Below are 11,420 nucleotides of genomic sequence, written 5' to 3'. Positions count from 1 at the left end.
AAATCTGAGATGAAGTTCAGTGTCTTCTATTTCCTTCAGCCTGAATAAATTACCAGGCTAATAACATTACTTTTTTAGACTTCCATTAAAGACCAGTGTCAATCCCAAAGCTGGGGTTTCTTAGTTTTTTTTTTCTCATTTTTTTTTTTTTGACTAATTTCAGTCCACACTGAAAATCTGCATGTAATTGGGTCCTTCTTAACCTGCAGGAAAGTGCCCATTCACCCTTCAGCTAGCAAATACTTGGTGCTGTTACTGTTATTATCATATTGCTTGAGCAATTTTGTGAGATATTTAGGTGTAAATGCAGGATTAAGAAAGCAAATCTGGTGTGTAATTTCAAGGATAGCATCAATATATTCTCTAGTTCCAGCTTTTATAGATTAGGGTATTTGCCAGGTGAAAGCTAATGGCTTAATACATTTGTACCAGATTGGTGGGCTATAGGAAATCCCAGACTTGTTGATTTGCACACATGTGGGTCATTGCTATATCTCACATACTACTGCATGCAATACCTTGCATGTGCAAGGTGCTATTCGTATTTTACAATGTACACATGATCTAAGCCCACTGTGTGTCAAGTCTAGTGCTCAGGTACCCCCCCATATAGACAGAATTATAGAATCATTTGGGTTGGAAGGGACCTTAAAGATCATATAGTTCCACCCCCTCTGCCATTGGCAGGGACACCTCCCACCACACCAGGTTGCTCAAAGCCCCATCCAGTCTGGCCTTGAACAACTTCAGGGATGGGGCATCCACAGCTTCTCCGGGCAGCCTGTTCCACTGCCCCACCACCCTCTGAGTGAAGAATTTTTTCCTTATATCTAATCTAAACCCACCCTCTTGCAGTTTAAAGCTATTATTCCTTGTCCTATCTTACACTCCTGGAGAAAGAGTCCCTCCCCAGCTTTCCTCTAGGCCCCCTTTAGGTACTGGAAGGCCACCATAAGGTATGCCTGGAGCTTTCTCTTCTCCAGGCTGAACAACCCCAACTCCCTCAGCCTGTCTTCCTAGAAGGGATGCTCCAGCCCTCTGATCATCTTTGTGACCCTCCTCTGGACTCGCTCTAATACTTCAATGTCCTTCTTGTGCTCGGGGCCGGGAGCTGAATGCAGGGCTCCAGGTGGGGTCTCTCAAGAGCAGAGCAGAAGAGGACAATCCCCTCCCTCACGCTGCTGGCCATGCTGCTTTTGATGCAGCCCAGGATATGGTTGGCTTTCTGGGCTGCAAGCATACATTGTCATCTCATGTCGAGCTTCTCATCCAACAACACCCCCAGGTCCTTCTCCTCAGGGCTGCTCTCAATCCATTCTCTGCCCAGCCTGAATTTGGGCTTGGGATTGCCCTGGCCCAGATGCAGGACCTTGCATTTGGCCTTGTTGAACCTCATGAGGTTCGCACAGGCCCACCTCTCAGGCCTGTCCAGGTCCCTCTGGATGGTATCCCTTCCCTGGTGTTGACTGCATCACACAACTTGGTGTCATCAGCAAACTTGCTGAGGGTGCACTCAATCTCACTGTCCATGTCACTGACAAAGATGTTAAACAGTGCCAGTCCCAATACTGACCCCTGAGAAACACCACTCGTTACTGATCTCCACCTGGACAGTGAGCCATTGACTGCAACCCTTTGAGTGTGACCATCCATCCAATCCCTTCCCCACTGGGTGGTCCATCCATTAAATCCATGAGTCCTCATGTTCAGTAGGGTGGTTTGTGTTATCAGCTCAGTTCCCTGTCTACTGTCAACTCTCCTGTTGAGGAACTGGTTCTATGTTATGCACATATGAGAGACTGCAGATGGTGAGTTGGGAAAGAAGAGCATCCTGAAAACAAATTTAGAGACAAGGATATCATGAAGGACAGCATCAAATGTTTTGCAGAAGTCTAGATGTCAGTTGCTCTTCCCCTATCCACCAATGTTTTAACCCCATCGTAGAAGGCCACCAGATAATGATGTACAGTATACATTATGTTCAGAGAATAGAAAACTGTCTATCTGTGGCAGTTTTTTTTTTTGCATTCTTCTACCTAGCTAGATGGATAAATGTTAACCCTGTGTCATTGTAACAGTGTCTCGTAAGTAAGTGATTTGACATCATGGCTTTCAGTACCAAAAGCCTAGTTCTTTACCCTATACGTTAATGGAAGTTCTCCATTAGCTAGCAGCAATCCCAAGCCACGAGTGAACAAAATGTTACAGAGCTATTCCCTGACACTGAAGTGAAATGGCACAAAACAGTTTTTGTCCATGCTTTTGAACTCTTTCAGCCTCCAGTGCAGGATGCCCATATCCAAACTGTCTGTTGGGAATCATCTTTGAAAGCTCCCCAACTTGGCTTGAAAGACATTTGACAGAATACTAGATGCCTCTTGCCAAAACCATACCAGGGACAATTCTCACAATACTACAGTAGGGATGACTGAGTTCCAGCACACATGAGCAGACCCTGGCATTATTTAATTTACTAGCATGGATTTTGCTGTAGCCTATTATCATGAGAGCAGAGCAGTTAAAAATGGGAACCAAAACTGCCTATTGTATGCAAGTTGAATATTTTTACAGGACCACAAATTTAAAATATGCTTTTATCTACTTATGCAGCATATTGAGCAGAAAGCCAAGAAATCTTATGAATTTACCTCAGTTTACCTCAGTAGAGAATCTGATCCAGGCCCAGTTACTCAAAGGTCCTTTTTCATTCATTTATAAATTGTTTAACTAAATAAAGAGGAGTCCTCTCCTTTTCACCAACTGAAAAAAGAGAGGACTGCAGACTGACCCCAACAGAATATGGGGTCTGTTTCCATAACTGTTTCATCATTTCTCAAGGTAACTGCAAATTACAGAATCAAAGAATGATTGAGGTTGGAAGGGACCTCTGGGTCCATCTGGTCCCACCCCTGCTCAAGCAGGGACACCCACAGCAGGCTGCCCAAGACAACATCCAGGTGGCTTTCAAAGATCTCCAAAGAGGAGACTCCACAACTTCTCTGGGCAGCCTGTGCTAGGGTTCCATCACCTGCACAGACCCAAAAGTGCTTCCTGATGCTCAGACAGAACCTCCTGTATTCCAGTTTGTGCACATTGCCTCTTGTCCTGGCACTGGGCACCACTGCAAATAGCCTGGTTCCGTCCTCATTGCATCCTCCCAAAGGCAGAATTCTCCTTTCTAGAGAATTCAGTGCTAGTAAATATTCCTGGAATGCTGGATAAAAAAAAAAAAAAAAAATCCAGACTGAAGAAATATGGAGTAAATATCACTGTGGAAGTAGTACGTGTAACCTGACAGGGCCTCCTTGAGTCAAAAGGCAGAAATGAGAACTCTAAGGATGAGAAAAAAAAAACGTTCTTCCCATTTTTCTCCATAGTTTGTAACAGAAACCTTGAGTGACTGCCTTAAATAGAGATACCTATTTTATCAGAGTAATCCCTTCTGTCTTTTCTCTTTTCTTTCCCTCTTCTCCCCTCTTTCTAATGTCTGTCTCCATCCATTCCCAAGGAACTGGTACCCAAATGCTGCTGAAGATCAATCACATTTCATGTGAGTCAAGACTGGGCTAGAAAAGGCAGGTCTAGGCATTTCATTCTTACCTCTTACACCTTAGAGTGAAAAAAAAAAAAAAAAAAAAGGAATGTGAAGGTCAGACTTGACTCTCTTGCTGCTACCTCTCCTCAGCAAGCTCTGCACTTCCAGCACGATCGAGTGACAACCTTGCCCTCCTTACACAAAAAGAGAAAAGTGTCTTTGGAAAGACAACAAATAATCCAAAACATACATCCACTAAAGCAAGTGAAAACATTACCCAATTCAAGAAAATAGTAATATTAATTAAAAAAAAATGTGAAAACTTTGGGTACTAAGGAGTGGAATCCACATGTACCTCTGAAGTTCATCATCTCCAGTTTCCCAAAACTGTTGTAACCTAACTGAGACACAGTGCTGGACAACCTGCTCCAGCTGACCCTGTGGTAGCATTGGATTGCAAGAAATCCCTTCCAGCCCAAGCAAGTTTATGATTCTGTGACTCATATTGGTGAGGTCTTGTTAATGAGGGCTAAATACGAATGCTCAATTTTGTATGGTTATATATAAATATATGTATATCCAGTAAAGTTTAGCTGTAAGAGAACCAACCAATTCTACCTTGAGAGCTGACTATTCCACTGTATAGTGCTATGGCAGGAGGAAGAAGGATGGAAAGGAAGAGCAGGTGTTAATGAGGTTTTCTCTAAATAAATCTGTAAAGACTGTGTTACGTGGCACACAGTTGTTAGGCCCATTAACTCTGTTAATGTACAGAGTTGCCATACTCGCTGTACTCTGATTAGCAATAATAGAAAAGGAAGATAAAAAGTGATGTACCTGATCTTAAAGAGGAAATATGAGTTGCTGCGTCCTTTTCCATAAGAGCCTCCACCCCAGTAACACTTCTGCTCTTCAGCTGGAGTGTATTGGTACTACTCATCTCCATTCTGGTGGACACAGAAAGCACACTTTGTGTTGTGTTGCTTGGAGAAAGAATTGTTCCTTGCATGGGGTCATGAGGTGGAGAATGAGTCCTTATGTTCAGTAGGGTGACCTGTGGTATCCACTCAGTTCTCTGTCTGCTACTGCCACGTTGAGGAGCTGGTCCTATGTTCTCATGCACGTATGAGAGATAGATGGGGAAAAAAAAGAAAAGAGAGCATCCTGAAAACTTTCTGGTCTAAAACACCACCAAATCGGGAAACACCAGGAATCTGGTCCTTCCTTTTACAAACATCAACAAAGACAGGATTTCCAGAGAGGCAATTTAGCAGTGGGATTAATACCACATATGACAGATGCACAGAGCCCTCGGTAAAGGAAATGGATAAAAATAATTGCAGAATGTTGCAGAGTGGTGTTTCTTAGCTGCTGAAAAAAAAAATCTATTAATTGAAATAGCCTGACAGAACCATGAAAGCTGAAGAATTTTACATATCTGATGTCTGTAAGGGCCAATTTGGAACTATAGCATAAAAAGGTTGAAAGGAAAATGTGAAATACTATTATTCCTGTTATCTTTTTTAAGACAGCATTTTATTCACATATCCAAACTGTTTCAATGTACTATGAAGTTTAACCATCCCTATTCTTTTTTGAATGCTAAATTAATTGGTACTGAGAACCCTTGACCTATTTTTTCTGTTATTTTTTTCTTTTTTCTTAATCTGAGTTGTGTCATTCTAGACAACCACCTAATAAGAATCTGAAACAGCAGGTACGGTATTTTACCAGATGCTTATCTCCTCTCTACCTATGTTATTTTTAAAAAAAATCTTTAGTGAAAATGGAATTCGATTACAAAAAGAATCAATCTGTAACTTAGTAAAAAGTACCTCCTTCATAATTTATATAGCCCTGCTGCTTCACCCTAATTAATGTTCATCTGTAACTTATTCTTCCATCAGCTTTGCCCTTCTAAATGAGTGAAAAATGACAGGAAACCTTTGTAAAGCAGTTTGCCATTACAGAATTATAGAAGAAACTGGATCGACTCATTTAAAGTCCCTAGTAATAGTCTCATAGGTCTTAAGAAAATATTGTCATTCAATTTAAATAGGGTTTCATTTGATCCAGGTGCAGCTGGATATCAGAATGGTAATGTAAATACAACAATCTATTGTCAAGAGTGTAGGCATTTTAATTTCATTGCAAATGATATAAACCTGGATTTTCTGTTTAACTGACAGGATAATCAGCATGCTACTGTGGTAAGCAATCATTAATGTGATGAAATATGGAAATGCTACCCATGCATAGAGAGAGGATGGAAGTGTAATCCTGGGGTGAAAGACTGGATTTGTGATCTGGGCTTGATTCCTGCCTCTGCTGCAAGCAGAAGTCTATGTCTAAAGAAAGAAAATAGAGATACTTCCTTTCTCTCACCTTAATGCCTATTGAAAAACCTAACCACAAGGAACACCTCTCATCTTTTGTGCATACATAATCTAGGCTATGAAGCCTTGCTTGTAGTGCAAATTCATGAATATAAGCATGTACTACTCATATAGGGATAAAAGCAGTGTATAAATTGAGAGCAGGTGGATTACCAGGTGTATGTCTACCTTCTGCACTTGAAACACTGGAACAGCCAAAATCAAAATTCTTAGGAATGCAGAAGTATGTTGGGAGAAATTTTATAACATTTCCTACCTCACCAGGGGGAATGACAGAAAGAGTTTAGTTCAGTACACTTATTAACCTTGCAAGTTCACATTTTACTGCAATAGCTGTTTTCATCACAGAGAAACTGATGTATATGTACAGCTGAATGAAGTGTTTAAAATCAATCAGTGGAGGCTAAGAATGATTTTTGCATTCTGAACCACATGCATCAATTCATAGATATTATTTTTGAAAAATCTATGTATATTCATTTGTATTAATTACTGCTTTTCAGAGATCAGCTCGAAGTGTACCCATTATAAGGAAAGTTTTCCAATGTTCCTGTTTTGCACATGAGAAAATAATTTGGCTGGGAAAGTAATTTATTTGAATCTTCGAAGTTTAATTTATGGCATACACAAGAGGTTTTTCCAAAGTAACATTATCCCAACCCTGAATTTTAATAAGATGGAGCACAGTGCTGACTTTTATTTTTGATTGTAGTTCAGATAATTAAGATTACTTTAACATTTTAGACAAAACACTGATAAGACCAGCAATATATATGGAAATGGGATTTGAGTTTTTGCTGAATTTATTTCTTCTAGGTAACAGCAAAGCTCAAGTTCTCAAAGCTCACTTGCTTCATATCACGGAACACATTAAAATTATGTTTCCATTTCACTTTTTCATAAATGGATTAACCTTATTTAATTTCAGCAGTTTGCAGATGGCCTTGGAGGGCTGCTCTTGCCCCCCAGATTGCATGTAGCAGAAAGGCTGTCCTATAACAAATCTGCACTGCGTGGGGAAGTACAGGAAGAATTAATGCTATCTGAAGGATATGGTTCAGTGTTTAGGTACTAACATGAGAAAATGGGGTTTCTGGGTTCTTTTCCCTATTTCAGCTCATACTTTCTGTGTAAATGTGGGTACATTTAAGCCCAGGTTTAAGCTCTGTTTTTTGCAGGTTGTGTCCTAGTGCATTGCAAAGGGGAAGAAACTTAGATGGCAAAGTCCCCCTGTCCGAGTCCTTCTTGTGTGGACTCTGTAAGGATGTGATCCACAGAGCTCACAGCCTAGTGTCCTGGATATCCATGTTGGCGGATAGGGTGGTTTCTTTAGGGTACCTTGGGAAGAAAATCTGGATGCTCTTATGGATGCACAAGAACAAGAGATGCAAGCTGGTCTGCTATTATGGAGCTGAGACCCAGTCAGGCTCCAGATCTGGAGACACTGTGACATTGCATTGGTCACTAAGGCTGGGACTATTAAAGACTGTCCAGGGCACAGTCTAGGCACTGAAACACAACCATCTGTATTACAAAACTGCCGAAACATTCCTGGAATGAGTTTGTCTCAGTCTAACTCAGTTTTCCAAACAGTTGCTGAGCACAGCCTGTCTGCTGAGACACTCGGGGAGGGAACCATTTCCAAGAGGCAGCTTGCATGAAGCCACAATTTTTCTGAGGCCAGGAGAGTTTATCTGCTCAGATCTTTCTGTGACTGCGGGCCTCTCTGACTACAAACATTTCCAAGCATGTTTCCGTAAGGTTACATACCCACCCCTTAAGTAAAGAGAGCCAGGGAAGGAGATAGAGCATTGGACCCTGATTCACCACAAGGCTTAAATAATCATCTCACTCCGTGGCTGTTTCGGACCACTCTGACTAGTGCCCTCTAAGATGGATCTGTTCAGCAGATTTGATGTGAGCCCCTCTGTACTATTTGGGTTTGATCAATCACTGACCTCTTGTATTTAACAGCACTGGCATTCCCCGTGGAGGCCCTTCTAAGTCCAAGATGAATAGCACAAACAGTGACTTTCAAGGGCAATATGGTTTTTTTCTGTGCCCAAGTTAAATGGATAAGGAGACTTAACCATGCGGTTACTCCACCTCGTGCACAGAAGTCTAAAAGAAAGATTCCCAAACATTCTTTGGCTTCCAACTTAACCCTTGAAGTGCCTAAAACATCCATATGTATCTCAGGTTTCCTTCTGAGCAATCTCTGAAAATGGTCACTCCTTAACTCTTCATGATGCTGAGCACATCGAAACCAAAATCTCAAACCAAAGCATTGTGCAAATAACTGATTAGGTCTTTCTCTGCACTATTAATCTGCAAAGACTGCTTTGCTATTCCTGCTCACTGACACCAAGTGCTGCACACACATGAGCAAAATATATATATATTTTTTTTTAATCTAGAGTCAGTCTGCAGTCACCTAGAATGAGTCAGGCCCAGGTCCAAGTAAATAATGTGCCTAAGGAAATTTGCAATTCAGTGTTCAGCTGCAGACTATGTGGGTGAAAGGTTTTCTCATTCTTTTCAGTGGAAATTTTCTGAAATACAAAGTACTTATTGAACTAAGAACCTCCACATCCTTGTATAGAAGCATTCACCTCGACACAGTATCTAACACACAGGTCCCAGTGCAGGCCAAATTCAAGTCTCCTCCTCTCAGCTGAGAAAGCTCAGGAGAGCCTTTGTTCAAGTATATGAATGTTGCTAGACTACTCTTCTGTTACATGCTTAGGTTTCATTTCTTAAGTGGTTTCTGTCCTCAAACATGCTAGAGAGACTGTAGATACTTAATCCAAGCACACTGGACAACTGCAGATACAGAGAGCATATTCTGTAACACCAAGGTCTCTTGGTGGATTTAACATTTAAACATTTAACGATTTAAATGTGATTTATTTTAGCTTTTTGTCATGCTGGATAGATCAGTCATGAGCCAAGCTGAAAATGTTATTCCCCCCCGCCCCCCTCAACCACCAGATATATCAAAACCTGCTTCCTAAATACTCCAGTGGATATGCTGAGCCAAGTAACAGTTCACAAGCAGGAGAAAAGAAGCACAGATCATGCGACTCAGTTTATTTATACTTATTTGGTGCTATTTAAGTACCTCCTGCTTTACAATGTTGAAGCTGAGAACAGAACAGAGAGCATGTGAAAAACATTCCCCTTTTACTCCAGTATTGACATCACTTCACTGTTATTTGTAATGTAGCAAATACAGCAGAACTCCACAAGCTGATCATTAGCAGGATAAATTTGGCATAAAATTGGTACCCCAGAGGCCTCTTTGGCACATCACGGTGGCATTGCAATAAATGCAACTCAGAAATAAGCTACGTAGGTTGACTTTTACTTATAACCTCCAAGCACGTCCTCAGGAGCTGTGACCCCTTGTTTCCTTGGGCTCACCCTGCCAACAACTACTATTGACTTTGTGTGCAGATAGACCAGCTCTTCAGTTTTCACTGTCATTTGATTTGTTTTAACAACTGTTCACTGGGAACCCTTAAAATGATGCTGAGGAACTCAACATTTAATTTTTGCCATGTAAATTTGAACATTTTAGAAGGAAGAATTATGTTCAAATTTTCAAAAGTCACTTTTTCTACCTATTTTCCTTAAAAATCCAATTTGTTACCTGACTTCATTTTTAGTACACTAATGACTTTGACAATACCTTTCAACATTGCTTGGAGGATTTGGCTTTATTCAAAAGCAGATGTGTGTTTGCCTTAATGCTTTATATTTCTTTGGGGAGTTTTTAGCCAGAGCATAATTTCTGTTCTGTTTGAAATCACATTTGTTACGTTTTTTCTCAACTAAATCACAGCAGGGAGAAAACAAAGAAAAAAATAGAAAATATTAAGTATAAACAAGAGTACATGTGCACTAAAGCAGGTTTATAGGCTTCCTTTAAAGAGAGATTGCGGAAAGGAGAGAACTTTTGTTTGCATTCACCATCCCATTTGAGTTCCCCTACCCAGAACAAAATGTAGAAAAGAGATGTGTGTGTGAATTATTTGGGTAAAAAGCATTTTATTTAGAAATCACCGAAGGTTGCAACAGATTAATAATTCCACCTTCAAGCAGCGATTGCAGCTATCAAGTTTTGATGGCTACAAGTTCATTCCTACCCATCCCACATGGGATGAGCAGTCCATGCTCTCCTTCCCAGGTCATGCTTCAGGTGAGGGACACAGACCTATGAGCATAAGGTAGTTCCCATCATTCAAGGATTTCCTTTTTCTCTGAATCAGTTTGTCACACACCACCTACTAACCTGGAGCACTGCGATGACATTAGCCTCATATCGTGCTGCCTAATCACTCTCCATGTCTGCAGCAGTTAATTGGAGGTGCCCAGGAACACTGAAGCCAATTGACCTGAAAATACAAGGCCAGCAAGTCCAGCATGAGGCCATGAAGATGGTCAGTGGGCTTGAGCAACTGAAGCGCAAAGGAAAACTGGGGGAGGTGTGTTTGTTCAGCCTGGAGAAGGCTCACTGGAGATCTCACTGCTTTCCTACTGCGGTGTTACAAATACCTAATAAGAGGGTGTAGCGCAGATGGAGCCAAACTCTTCTCAGAGTAGCACAGCAATAGCACTAAAGGCAATGAACACATGCTGAAACACCAGAAACTCTGATTAGCTACTGGGAAAAAAAAATCACCATGAGGATGGTCATATTTTTTAAAAGGGCCCAAAGAGGCTGTGAAATGTCCATCCCTGGAGATATTCAAACTAATTGGAAAAGGATGTGAGCAAACTTCTTTAACTGGCCTTGCTTTGAGCAGGGGGACTTAACTAGAGTCCCCTTCCAGCCACAGTTATCCCATGATTCTGTGATTGTGTGATCATCTGCCCTTGGTGCACTGCAGAAGCTGTTTTGCTGTTGGACAGCAGAAGGCTGGGACACCTCAGTTATATTTGCATAAATACGCCATATTGACTGAGGGCCAGTGAATATCCATTTAGCATTCAAATTAATCTGATATTTGGACCTACTGTTTATCCTCTCCCTCGCTAAGGGTACGAGGTACATCACTGAAAACTGAGAATATGCTTACAGAAAATATGCTCAGTGCACAACTTTACTTACTGCCACATAAACAAATTCTCCGAAATGGGGTCATTCTTGTTGCCAGGGTTTCCTCTTCCCTTCCACTCTGCCCTACGTCCCTGGTAAATATTAAAATGAATGAACCAAATGTTAAAAACAAAGATATTCAGGGTCAATAACACTAAGACAAGAACTGCACCGCAAACACATGCACACACACAGAAATACATAAAACATAGAAGTCATGAAATGAAATGCTTCAGCAGCTAAATTATTCTGGAACTTGTTAAAAAAAATGGTGTTTTTTATCTGAATACATATTTGTGTATTTTATAAAGGGAGGCAAATTTAAGTGCATCAATACATTAAATTATGACGTGAAGAGCAGCAATGAAAAACAAAACAACCAAACTAA

General features: G+C 40.9%; 1 long non-coding RNA gene across 1 annotated transcript; it reads right to left on the bottom strand.

Annotated features, from left to right (window-relative positions):
• Window positions 1-9,783: 9,783 nt before the first annotated feature.
• On the bottom strand, window positions 9,784-11,125 carry LOC310892464. The gene is made up of 3 exons (XR_014578163.1): window positions 11,045-11,125; window positions 10,226-10,328; window positions 9,784-10,147 (listed from the first exon to the last, which is right to left on the bottom strand). It is a non-coding gene; the product is annotated as an uncharacterized lncRNA (long non-coding RNA).
• Window positions 11,126-11,420: the final 295 nt, after the last annotated feature.

Source organism: Anser anser (genome assembly GCF_964211835.1).
Source record: "Anser anser genome assembly, chromosome: 1".
In the NCBI taxonomy this organism is placed as follows: domain Eukaryota; kingdom Metazoa; phylum Chordata; class Aves; order Anseriformes; family Anatidae; genus Anser; species Anser anser.
This window is presented reverse-complemented; position numbering and strand designations above follow the sequence as displayed.